This window comes from Scyliorhinus torazame, chromosome 6 (genome assembly GCF_047496885.1).
Source record: "Scyliorhinus torazame isolate Kashiwa2021f chromosome 6, sScyTor2.1, whole genome shotgun sequence".
Lineage (NCBI taxonomy): Eukaryota > Metazoa > Chordata > Chondrichthyes > Carcharhiniformes > Scyliorhinidae > Scyliorhinus > Scyliorhinus torazame.
Window position 1 is genome coordinate 190,250,369 of NC_092712.1, and position 13,757 is coordinate 190,264,125.

The 13,757-nt window shown below is 45.3% G+C and overlaps 1 long non-coding RNA gene across 1 annotated transcript in view; it reads right to left on the minus strand.

Moving 5' to 3' along the window:
- Nucleotides 1–931: 931 nt before the first annotated feature.
- The window catches only part of LOC140425759 (uncharacterized), a 67,678-nt gene continuing 54,852 nt past the window's right edge, over nucleotides 932–13,757 (minus strand). Inside the window, exon 2 of the long non-coding RNA XR_011947985.1 lies at nucleotides 932–1,945. This is a non-coding gene — a long non-coding RNA (uncharacterized lncRNA). The remainder of the gene's footprint in view (nucleotides 1,946–13,757) is intronic.

The following is a 13,757-nucleotide window of genomic DNA, read 5'->3' on the forward strand; positions in this document are numbered from 1 at the left end:
TGTCTGCATGGGTTTCACCCCCACAACCCAAGAATGTGCAGGGTAGGTGGATTGGCCATGCTAAAGTGCCCCTTAATTGGAAAAAACAATTTGGGACTCTAAATTTATTATTTTTTAAATCCGCTATTTGAACTGGCTCAAGGGGATCCTCCTACATGCAATGTGTTGTGTAGCATAGACCCATGATTTCATTTTGATGGACTTGGCTAGCAGCCAGCTGACTCTTCTGTGATTCCGTGACATATTTTATTCTTGATTGTGATTAGTGGAGCACCCTAGAGATTTCTATGGCTCCATTTTAACTTCTACATTTTTACACCTCAGTAAGAACAGGTTCTCTCAGCTGAGGCTGGCAATTTTTAAACACTCTCCAGCCAGGCCCGTGCAAGTGTAAATCTCTGTGAGAAAGGTTGGGAAAAGCTCAGGCTGATATTTCCCTCCTCAGAACGCTAAAAGGTTCTGAAGACCAGGCATTTTTTTCTCTCTCTCCATTCTACAGCCAGAACCCTACCCAGAGAAAAGGTCACTTGACCCTTTCAGATGGTCGCCCCTTAAAGGGGCCAGCTACTACAGCTCTATATTCCCATCTATCCCCAATAACCTTTAATTCCATTGTCTAACAAGAATCTTTCTCCCTCTGCCTTAAAGATATTCAATGACTGCATTCTGAAGCAGAGAATTCCAAAGTGGAACAACTCCTCAGAGAACAAAATTCCCCTCATCTCTCCTAAAAGGGAAACCATTAATTTTAAAACACTGCTCCCCAGCAATGGACTTGCCCAAAGAGGAAAACTCCTTTCCGCATCCATGTTGTCAAGATGGTTCAGGATCTTGTGCTCAGGATGGCAAAAAAGAAAGTAAATGAAAGGCTTTACCATTTGTTTTTCAGGAAAATAGAATATTAAAAAATCAATAGAGGAGATTATGCAGAGAAATTAAATAGGGTTTAATAAAAGGACAGAAAAAGAAGGAGACATATTACCCCTAAAGGGTTGAGATTGAAATACAAGAAACTTATTCTTAAGCATACAACATAAGAATATTAAACATCCATTCACCTACCTCAGAATGTAATGTAATAATTCGCAATAAAAGAAAACAAATATAATTACATGGGGAGCCAACATGCATATGGAATATAGGTCGAAGTCCATATTGGGTTAATGTCTTTCCATACATTGTTTCAAAGAAACACCTATATGAAAGCATTTTCTGTACATTATTGAAACTCTAAGGTAAGAGAATATGATGTCCAAGATTAATATTGACTCTTTGCAACCTCCTTGCACATCATAGTTTGAATCTGAGTTGGCAAGATTGCTTCAGTACATGCTAATGAACATTTTGTTCCATTTGACACCATATCGCATCTGACTAGTCTCATGGGCCTACAAAGGTACATTTTGTTTTTTATTTGACAATACGTCGGATGACTAAATTATGATAAGATGTTATCATTAACTGCCTCTTATGTTATCTGTAACCTCAAAAGTGTTGGATCCTTTATTTAATAGTTAATTAAAAATATATATATCTTATAGGCTTCAGATCTCAATAAGTTTGCAGTGCTGCCAATTGCTAAGGCTTTTCCATCACTGGAGAAGTGTGGGAAGTAAACATAGCTTATAATGGTGACAGTTGTAAGCTCGTATGACCTCTGAATGGCCAGTAATGTTGCCAATCTACTGCTGATGTGTTGTTCCCCCACCCTTGTAGCTTCAAAATGAGGCATTCATTAGACTCCACCCTAAATTGCATCCTGGGAGGATTCCCCATGCAGTTCCTCTGCTGAGGACATCAGTACATTCTGGCAGTTTGTGGTCCGTTATTTAGTGCAGTAATCACTATGAGAACCTGATGCTGCACAGTGACATCAATGGAGGCTGTTGTGAGGTGCTGGTGTGCTCTGATACACCAGAAGTAGCAAACCTCTGTTCTTCAAAACCTAAGAAAGCAGAAAAGAAGAATCACCAAGCTGTCTTAAATACTGATTCTTTGCACTCAATGCTGCATGATATTATTCCAGTTTGTGTAATTGTGTAACAGTGGCTCAGCATCAACCCATAGCATGACACAACACCAACGACAACTTGTGTATATATATATATATATATTGCCTTTAACAGAGCAAAGCAATCCATATGAGCATTAGCAGACAAAATTTGACACCGAGCCATATTACAAGGCATCAAGACAATTGACAAAAGAGTTAGGTATTAAGAAGTGTCTTAAAGCAGAAAACAAATTACAGGTGGAGAGGTTAATGGAGGGAGTTCCAGGGCTTGGGACGTAGGATGCTGAAAGCATGGTTGTTATTCTGGAGTGCAGGAAGGCTCAATAGGCCAGAACGAGTGACGTAGAGTTCTCAAGGGTCTGTAGGGTTGCAAGAAGTTACAGATATTGGGAGAAATTATGCCATGGTTGGACTTCAATGGGAATTTAAGGATGCAATAGCAAATTTGAGGCATTGGTAGACCAGGAGCAGATATTGGTTAGCAAACAAAGGGATGATGTATAACAAAGAACAAAGAACAAAGAAATGTACAGCACAGGAACAGGCCCTTCGGCCCTCCAAGCCCGTGCCGACCATACTGCCCGACTAAACTACAATCTTCTACACTTCCTGGGTCCGTATCCTTCTATTCCCATCCTATTCATATATTTGTCAAGATGCCCCTTAAATGTCCCTATCGTCCCTGCCTCCACTACCTCCTCCGGTAGTGAGTTCCAGGCACCCACTACCCTCTGCGTAAAAAACTTGCCTCGTACATCTACTCTAAACTTTGCCCCTCTCACCTTAAACCTATGCCCCCTAGTAATTGACCCCTCTACCCTGGGGAAAAGCCTCTGACTATCCACTCTGTCTATGCCCCTCATAATTTTGTATACCTCTATCAGGTCGCCCCTCAACCTCCTTCGTTCCAGTGAGAACAAACCGAGTTTATTCAATCACTCCTCATAGCTTATGCCCTCCATACCAGGCAACATTCTGGTAAATCTCTTCTGCACCCTCTCTAAAGCCTCCACATCCTTCTGGTAGTGTGGCGACCAGAATTGAACACTATACTCCAAGTGTGGCCTAACTAAGGTTCTATACAGCTGCAACATGACTTGCCAATTCTTATACTCAATGCCCCGGCCAATGAAGGCAAGCATGCCGTATGCCTTCTTGACTACCTTCTCCACCTGTGTAGCCCCTTTCAGTGATCTGTGGACCTGTACTCCTAGATCTCTTTGACTTTCAATACTCTTGAGGGTTCTACCATTCACTGTATATTCCCTACCTGCATTAGCCCTTCCAAAATGCATTACCTCACATTTGTCCAGGTTAAACTCCATCTGCCATCTCTCCGCCCAAGTCTCCAGACAATCTAAATCCTGCTGTATCCTCAGACAGTCCTCATCGCTATCCGCAATTCCACCAACCTTTGTGTCGTCTGCAAACTTACTAATCAGACCAGTTACATTTTCCTCCAAATCATTTATATATACTACAAAGAGCAAAGGTCCCAGCACTGATCCCTGTGGAACACCACTGGTCACAGCCCTCCAATTAGAAAAGCATCCCTCCATTGCTACCCTCTGCCTTCTATGGCCTAGCCAGTTCTGTATCCACCTTGCCAGTTCACCCCTGATCCCGTGTGACTTCACCTTTTGTACTAGTCTACCATGAGGGACCTTGTCAAAGGCCTTACTGAAGTCCATATAGACAACATCTACTGCCCTACCTGCATCAATCATCTTAGTGACCTCCTCGAAAAACTCGATCAAGTTAGTGAGACACGACCTCCCCTTCACAAAACCGTGCTGCCTCTCACTAATACGTCCATTTGCTTCCAAATGGGAGTAGATCCTGTCTCGAAGAATTCTCTCCAGTAATTTCCCTACCACTGAAGTAAGGCTCACCGGCCTGTAGTTCCCGGGATTATCCCTGCCACCCTTCTTAAACAGAGGAACAACATTGGCTATTCTCCAGTCCTCCGGGACATCCCCTGAAGACAGCGAGGATCCAAAGATTTCTGTCAAGGCCTCAGCAATTTCCTCTCCAGCCTCCTTCAGTATTCTGGGGTAGATCCCATCCGGCCCTGGGGACTTATCTACCTTAATATTTTTTAAGACACCCAACACCTCGTCTTTTTGGATCACAATGTGACCCAGGCTATCTACACCCCCTTCTCCAGACTCAACATCTACCAATTCCTTCTCTTTGGTGAATACTGATGCAAAGTATTCATTTAGTACCTCGCCCATTTCCTCTGGCTCCACACATAGATTCCCTTGCCTATCCTTCAGTGGGCCAACCCTTTCCCTGGCTACCCTCTTGCTTTTTATGTAAGTGTAAAAAGCCTTGGGATTTTCCTTAACCCTATTTGCCAATGACTTTTCATGACCCCTTCTAGCCCTCCTGACTCCCTGCTTAAGTTCCTTCCTACTTTCCTTATATTCCACGCAGGCTTCGTCTGTTCCCAGCCTTTTAGCCCTGACAAATGCCTCCTTTTTCTTTTTGACGAGGCCTACAATATCATTCGTCATCCAAGGTTCCCGAAAATTGCCGTATTTATCTTTCTTCCTCACAGGAACATGCCTGTCCTGTATTCCTATCAACTGACACTTGAAAGCCTCCCACATGTCAGATGTTGATTTGCCCTCAAACATCCGCCCCCAATCTATGTTCTTCAGTTCCCGCCTAATATTGTTATAATTAGCCTTCCCCCAATTTAGCACATTCATCCTCAGACCACTCTTATCCTTGTCCACCAGTACTTTAAAACTTACTGAATTGTGGTCACTGTTACCGAAATGCTCCCCTACTGAAACATCTACCACCTGGCCGGGCTCATTCCCCAATACCAGGTCCAGTACCGCCTCTTCCCTAGTTGGACTGTTTACATATTGTTTTAAGAAGCCCTCCTGGATGCTCCTTACAAACTCTGCCACGTCTAAGCCCCTGGCACTAAGTGAGTCCCAGTCAATATTGGGGAAGTTGAAGTCTCCCATCACCACAACCCTGTTGTTTTTACTCTTTTCCAAAATCTGTCTACCTATCTGCTCCTCTATCTCCCGCTGGCTGTTGGGAGGCCTGTAGTATACCCCCAACATTGTGACTGCACCCTTCTTATTCCTGATCTCTACCCATATAGCCTCACTGCCCTCTGAGGTGTCCTCTCGCTGTATAGCTGTGATACTCTCCTGAACAAGTAGCGCAACTCCGCCTCCCCTTTTACATCCCCCTCTATCCCGCCTGAAACATCTAAATCCTGGAACGTTTAGCTGCCAATCCTGCCCTTCCCTCAACCAGGTCTCTGTAATGGCAACAACATCATAGTTCCAAGTAGTAATCCAAGCTCTAAGTTCATCTGCCTTACCCGTAATGCTCCTTGCATTAAAACATATGCACTTCAGGCCACCAGACCCGCTGTGTTCAGCAACTTCTCCCCGTCTGCTCTGCCTCAGAGCCACACTGTCCCTATTCCCTAGTTCTCCCTCAACGCTCTCACCTTCTGACCTATTGCTCCCGTGCCCACCCCCCTGCCATACTAGTTTAAACCCTCCCGTGTGACACTAGCAAATCTCGCGGCCAGGATATTTATGCCTCTCCGGTTTAGATGCAACCCGTCCATCTTATACAGGTCACACCTGCCCCGGAAGAGCTCCCAGTGGTCCAGATAACAGAAACCCTCCCTCCTACACCAGCTGTTTAGCCACGTGTTTGTCTGCTCTATCTTCCTATTTCTAGCCTCACTGGCACGTGGCACAGGGAGTAATCCCGAGATTACAACCCTCGAGGTCCTGTCTTTTAACTTTCTGCCTAGCTCCCTGAACTCCTGCTGCAGGACCTCATGCCCCTTCCTGCCTATGTCGTTAGTACCAATATGTACAACGACCTCTACCTGTTTGCCCTCCCCCTTCAGGATTCCCTCTACCCGTTCGGAGACATCCTGGACCCTGGCACCAGGGAGGCAACATACCATCCTGGAGTCTCTTTCACGTCCACAGAAGCGCCTATCTGTTCCCCTGACTATAGAGTCCCCTATAACTATTACTCTTCTGCGCTTTGACCCTCCCTTCTGAACATCAGAGCCAGCCGTGGTGCCACTGCTCTGGCTGCTGCTGTTTTCCCCTGATAGGCTATCCCCCCCGACAGTATCCAAAGGGGTATATCTGTTCGAGAGGGGGACAACCACAGGGGATTCCTGCACTGACTGCCTGCCCTTTCTGGTGGTCACCCATTTCTCTGCCTGCACCTTGGGTGTGACCACACTTACATAACTGCGATCTATGACGCTTTCCGCCACCTGCATGCTCCTAAGTGCATCCAATTGCTGCTCCAACCGAACCATGCGATCTGTGAGGAGCTGCAGTTGGGTGCACTTTCTGCAGATGAAGCCATCCGGGACGCTGGAAGCCTCCCGGACCTGCCACATCTCACAGTCAGAGCACAGCACCCCTCTAACTGACATTGCGTCAATTAATTAAAATTAAAATTTGTCTTTTTTTTTTTTATAAATACTTTTTTTTTTTTAATTACAAAGTTACTGTCAACTATCTGTTTCCTAGCACTAGTTTTCTAATAGAAATGCGATAGCTAACTATAATATCCTCCGATCTCTGGCTTAGATATCCTCTAAATTATAATTAAGTTATTATGTTTAATTAGTTCCCAAATACTCAAAAAAAATTTAGGTTAGAATCCCAACCAGCCACTCAGGTCACAGCTTTTCTGTGATGTCACTTCAGTTTCCCCCCGACACACACAATTTGAAAAAAAGGTATAAAAGTAAAAATCACTTGCTTACCTTCTGAGATGTTCTCAGGTTCTCTCGCTGACAGAGACTGCTCCTCCACCTCCAATCCTTGGCCTGCACAATGCTAATAATATAATAATATAATATGGCACTTACCTTACACCAATGGGTCTTATTATTAGGTTAGAGGAGGAGGGTGGGTGGGAGACACTACACGTGTAGTGTCTCGGGTTTCCTCTCCACCAGAATTTATTGGGGGGGGGGGACTTGCCAGAGGTTGAACTTCCGGTTCCCGCCGAAATCCAAAGGGCTGCTCCTGTAAAGGTAAGGTTTTTAAACTCACTACTCACCTCCAAGAAGGCCCCTGCGCACCGCTGCCGCCGAAATCCAAAGGGCTGCTCCTGTAAAGGTAAGAGCTTTTAAACTAACTACTCACCTCCCAGAAGGCCCCTGCGCACCGCTGCCGCCGAAATCCAAAGGGCTGCTCCTGTAAAGGTAAGAGCTTTTAAACTAACTACTCACCTCCCAGAAGGCCCCTGCGCACCGCTGCCGCCGAAATCCAAAGGGCTGCTCCTGTAAAGGTAAGGTTTTTAAACTCACTACTCACCTCCAAGAAGGCCCCTGCGCACCGCTGCCGCCGAAATCCAAAGGGCTGCTCCTGTAAAGGTAAGAGCTTTTAAACTAACTACTCACCTCCCAGAAGGCCCCTGCGCACCGCTGCCGCCGAAATCCAAAGGGCTGCTCCTGTAAAGGTAAGGTTTTTAAACTCACTACTCACCTCCAAGAAGGCCCCTGCGCACCGCTGCCGCCGAAATCCATGATCAGGAAATTGATGTAAATTAGGATAGGGGCAGCAGAGTTTTGAAGAACCCAAGTTTATAGAGGGTGAACAGATGCGAGGCCAGGAAAGCATGGAAAGATGGTCTATCCTAGGATCAGATAAGATTCTTGTTGCTTAGATTAGAGATCAGAGGTGGCAGTGGTATAGGGGGTGGGGTCACTGTGAAGAGGCATTGGATGAATAGAGTGTGATTTTGTGGGTCAGGGCATGATCACTGGCAATTAGGGAGATATCAAGGCAGAGACAGAGATTTGCAGAGTCAGTGATTGTGGGGTACAGTGATTGTGGGGATTCACATTATGTGACGGTCGGTCCTGGAGGAGATCCAATAGCAGGAACGGAAGCACATTAGCATAGTGGGGAAGGCAGGGGAGGAACCTTCCTGTTCGTCTTGACCCACAAGCAGTGCTAGAAATGTGTTTATCTCTTCTATGCATAAATCTGCACTTCATTTTAGCTGTTGTGTTTCCCAAGCCGTGGGAAGGCTGGCCAAGGACTACTAAAGCTTGAGTCGAGATAAAATCTGAGACACACAGCCTAATTAATATATATATATTTTTAAATAACTTTAGTGTACCCAATTCATTTTTTTCCAATTAAGGGGTAATTTAGCGTGTTCAATCCACCTATCCTGCACATCTTTGGGTTGTGGGGGCAAAACCCACGCAAACACGTGGAATTCCACATGAACAGTGACCCAGAGCCGGGATCGAACCTGGGACCTCGGCAGCGTGATGCAGCAGGGCTAACCCACTGCGCCACCGTGCTGCCCTCTAATTAATATATTTAAGTGACCGACCTGATCCGTGGGAGCAGTTGCTTACCAACCCAATCTCCATCACACCCCCTGTATTGCCTCTGTTAAGTCTTTGCATCCCACCTACCCCAATCCCCCTTTTGAGGGTTTAAAATTAACCTCAATGTCTTTGGTCTTCCCAATCTTTCAATGGAAAAAGTTTCTGGCTATTCCAATATTGGGTGTCCAAGACCAGTGTGATGAAGCAGAAGTTGAAACTAACTTTTTGTTCCCTGACCCCCTTTGTAAGCAGAATAATATTGCAAACATATTGAAAATGATAGAATGATAGAATAGTTTCATACAGTTGAATACTATTCTTATTGGCTACCCGTCGCTAATGGGGATCATTGTCTTCCATGAGTCTGAAAATAGCTGATGAGGCCGAGTTGGGACCTGCAAATCCTATGGCACATAGGGCATATGTTGTCATGGGGAATGTCAGTTTGGATCTGGCGTATTCTTTTCACCGTCTTTGCTTTTGCTCTTCAATTATTAAATCCCAAAATGCTAGGATTCTTCCCAAATACTCTCATCTCTGAAGCAAACTGTATGATGTAAATTGAGAATGCATATCCTTTGTATGAAGCTACTTTAAGAAGTTTTGCTGTGCACTTGCATTGTCATGTGCTCTCTCTAATTGTTACTCGAGCAAATATCCTTGATTATCCATTCAAACCAATTATTGGTTCTAGAACAGCATTATATCTGGGTGAAATATTTAGTCCCTTTCTTAGTCTCACTCTTCCTGGCTCCTGGTAAGGAGCCCCCTCCCCTTTGTCCTTACTGTGATTCTTGGATCCCAGAATTACAAGAACAAAATATAGACGACAAGCAGATTTTGGCTCAACCTTAAACTCGCTAGTTTATTAAACCAACAAAATCTCTGATTTGACTGAAGCGTACAATCACCCGTGTTACTGACCATTACCGGTCTTGGTTGTAGGGATGGATCTGGAGATGATCAGTCCCTATCATTCTTCACCTCACTGCAGTTCCCACGCTTCGATATTGTCCTTTTGTTATAGTTTCTCAATCATGCTCTCACACACGAGGGCCTCAGATTTGGTTCATTGCCTGTGCATCACGTCTTTCATACCTCTTTAACTTGATCTTTCAATCTCTTGAGCTGTGCAAAACTGCAAGGGAAAAGATAATTCCTTATCTTTTGCCCTGCTGTTTATACACCCAGTAATGGGTGGTTAACCCATAGCATTTTTTGGATGTTGCTGCCTCTTCCATGATCGCCAGGAAACCATGGTGATTCATAATTACATATGTTGCCCTTTTTAATACTGAGTGGGATACTATCCCACCAGCGCCACCAAGAATGTTGCCAATTAATAATGATGATATTGCTTTTCAGGGTCGCCAGGTATCAAATGATATCACCACAAGGTTCAACCGGATATTGATCAAAGACCCAACAACCAGTCAGTTAGTTCAAGTTCAATAATGGTTTATTTACACACAATATTAACTCATATATGCAACATAAAAACACTACAAGCTAAATTATACCTAACATTACAAAAACCTGTATTTAACTTCAGGCACCCGGCTTTGGCAGAGGAACAAGGCCCTTGTTCGGATAATGAGTGGCTGGGTCTGGAGAAGTAACTTCGGTTCTGCTGGGCTCATCCGTCTGGTAGTGATCGTTGATCTTGAACTTGCTTCTGGTCGTGGTGCTGCAGTTGGCTTCAGATATAGGCCGGGCCGAAGAGTGCCGGTGTGCCAGGGCCAAAAGTGATCGAACACATGGCAGTGTCTCTCTTTATCCTTTGGGGTTTTGTGCTCTTTTGGGCGGTTCCTAGCTTTGGACCCAATAATTCGGCAGGCTTCAATTAATGCCTTCGATTTGAGCCAATAAAGGGGCGGGTGCCTTGATGGCTGGGCATGTCCTGAGTGGTCATTAACCTTGGCTGTTTGGGCTTCCTGGGTGAAGGAAGTGGTGCCGATGTGTCTGGAATTGTATCTGATACCTGAGTACCAGTACTTTGTCCTGGGGAAATGGGCCATTACAATGCAAATCGGCTAAGGGTTTCGATACTGTCTGGTTCTCTGTTAGCAAATATACATTTAGGCTGAGTTTGCCTGAATCCTGTATTGGCCATATTTCCCTTGAGCCTTTGAAAGTATCCATTTTTCCTTTATAAGTGGCCATCCCAGATGGCTACACATAATTGCATGAGTTGTCCAGTTGTTAAGTCTCCAAACCGATCATGAATCAGGGTTTCAGTTAACTCATTCTTTATGTGTGTCGAGGCTAACTGTTTCATTCCCTTCACTCCACATTAAGGTAAGTATGAAACATTTGAATCAATAGATTCTTATGGCCTCCCCATCAATCTTTTCCAGGATAACTGGCCGAGCCACTGTCACTCAGGGAAACTAATTGGAGTCACGAGGATAGAGGACCCTCCCTGGGAGCGAGGCAGTTAGCTGAGCAACGGGTGAGCTGGTTGGGAAAGTGCATCAGGCATCGACAGCATGCAGTAATTGTTAAAATAAGGTCTGAAGCACCATTTCTGTCGATCTTCAGATTCCTGCTTTGGCTGTGTGCTGGAAGTGTGTCTCTGGCTATAAGTCCAAAACAAAGCAGTAACAAATGGCTAGTCCCACATATAAACAACATAGAACACAGGAGAATACAGTGCAGAAGGAAGCCATTCAGCCTATCGAGTTTACACCGACCCACTTAAGCCCTCACTTCCACCCTATCCCCGTAACCCAATAACTCCTCCTAACCTTTTTTTGGTCACTAAGGGCAATTTATCATGACCAACCCACCTAACCTGCACGTCTTTGGACTGTGGGAGGAAACCGGAGCACCTGGAGGAAACCCACGCAGACACTGGGAGTACGTGCAGACTCCGCACAGACAGTGACCCAGCTGGGAATCAAACCTGGGACCCTGGCGCTGTGAAGCCATAGTGCTAACCACCTGTGCTACCGTGCTGCCCCTTATTCTACCATGCTGCTCCTTGTGCTACCGTGCTGCCCCTATATATATATATAAATAGAACAGATAAATACATGTAAAAAACATTAACTAACTTAACATAGAATCGACAGCATAAAAATATGCAATTTGGTCCAACCAGCCTATGCTAGTTTTTATATTCTAACCAAACCTCTTCTACACTAATTACTTCTTCCCACACTACCCCATATCTCTCCACTGTCTTCTCCCTCATGTATGCATCTAACTTTCCTTTTAAAGGTGTTCAAATCCAAATACATCAGCACTCTCAGTGTGTGATGTTGCTGGTGGTGAACGTAGTGAATGAAAAGTAAAATTAAATGGCATAAAAAACAATCTACAAATTATTACCTATTTTTCCCCACCAGAAATGGAACTCATTCCCTCTGGATTTAATATTTCGATTGAAAGCCAATGCAACAACAAAAATATGGTGGCTCGAGACAGACACTGGAGGCTTCCAGTAATAAACAAAGGGGTTTATTGATGAAAGGCAAAGGCAGCTAGAAAATAGACACAACGCTACCAACAAGTCTTAACACTTCAGTTCCCTGGTCCACGTTGCCCGGGGTCCTGCTCCCAGGATCCAACGCAAACTCCCCATTCGCCGGGTTCACGCACACCTACACGATTGACTCTGAGCTGGTCTTGTGGTCCATGCAGCTCACCCCACTACCACACCCTTTGCCCCGCCAAGTCCCTTAAAACAGTATGCCAAATACTACATATAAAAGTCACAATTGTTAACAGGGACAACCAAGGAAAGAGAGTCCATCAAAACATCAACCGGTCCAGAGACTTGTGAGTCCTCCCATACCTCCACAGCCCAACCACAGGCTCAGCACTCTTTGGGGCACTTGAATGGTCCACAATCGACTCCACCTCAGGAGGAGCTCTTCAATGGCAGACGAACGAGCCTCAGCGGCCTTGACAGACAGTGCATTGAACAGAAGCGGGAATCCCTGAATCCCCTTGGCTGAACCAAGTTACAGGAATATTCACGATGCTCACTGGACATATCTACTCAGCAACGGGGGCCACCACCTCTTAACTCCTCAGGTGGTCAACAGGCTTTTTGATGGTTTTCCCATTAACGGCAGCACATTAGACACCAGCCCTGACTGGGACACAATCCTTCCTTCCTTCAAGGTGAACCGACTGTGGAATTCTGGGCTAAAAATGGGTCTCCCTCCTGGAATGCCCTGTCCTCTTGCTTGTCTGACCGCTGACTCTTCCAGGAGGCCTGACGTGCCTCCACCCTCCCCACCAAATCTGGAAATACAAGATCCAATAAGATCCTCAGCTAACAGTCAATAAGCAGATCAGCTGGTGTGACTCCAATAGTTGAATGAGGGTTTGAGATGCAGAACAACAAAAGTTGGCCAAGCTCTGGTAAAGTGGTTTGTTGAATTGCTTTTTCATGGCATTCTTTAAGTTTGAACTGCCCTCTTAGCCAAACCATTCAGGGCTGGATGGTAGGTCCTTGTGTGTCTTATGCCATTTGCTCTCACAAAATGCTGGAAATCATTGCTGGTGAAGGGGATGTCATTGTCCTAAACAATTGACCCGGGAGGCCCATGTATGGCAAACATTCGCCACAAGGCCTCAGCGTGGTTGTAGAGGTAGTGGTCACCATCTCTTAAATTGATGGCCATTTTTAAGTGGGCATCTACTTGCACCAAAAATATATTGTCCAAAAACAGCCGCACATAATCAATGTGGACCCTGGACATGGGTGATCTGACTATTCCCAGGGGTGGAGGGTGGTGGAAGGCAGCAAAGATTGCTGCATTTGACAAGGGTGGTGGCATTGTTGTACGAGCTCTTCAATGGCTTAGTCTATGCCTGGCCACTGCGTATCAACATTTTCATCTTTGTCTGTCCTGGGTGGGTGCTGTGTAATTCTTGAAGGAGGGTTCTCCTCGTCTGAGGTGGAATGACCACCCGTGATCACCATAGAATCACGCCATTTTCACAGGTCAACGTGCCCTAATGAGTGAAGTAGGGTCTCAGCTGTTCAGTCTTCTCATATTGCCAGGCAGACTGTATCATTCAGTTGATCTTAGAAAGAATAGGGTCTCTTTGGATCCAGCTGCAGAATGGTGACCAGGGAGTTTGGGGCTAGAATTATCTCCTTGGGTACTGTTGGTGGCGGAATGCTTTTAGGTCGGGGCAGGCGACTTACTGCATCCTCATTAGCAATTTGCATTCCAGGCCAGTGCTGTAAAACATAGTTGTAAACCACCGACAGCCAGGCCCAACGCTGCATCCTCTCTGAAGCTATGGGCAGAATGGGCTTATCTTCCCTTAACCCGCCCAATGATGGCTTGTGGTCAGTCACTATGTCAAACTGTTGACCGTACACATACTGGTGGAATTTCTTCACATCAA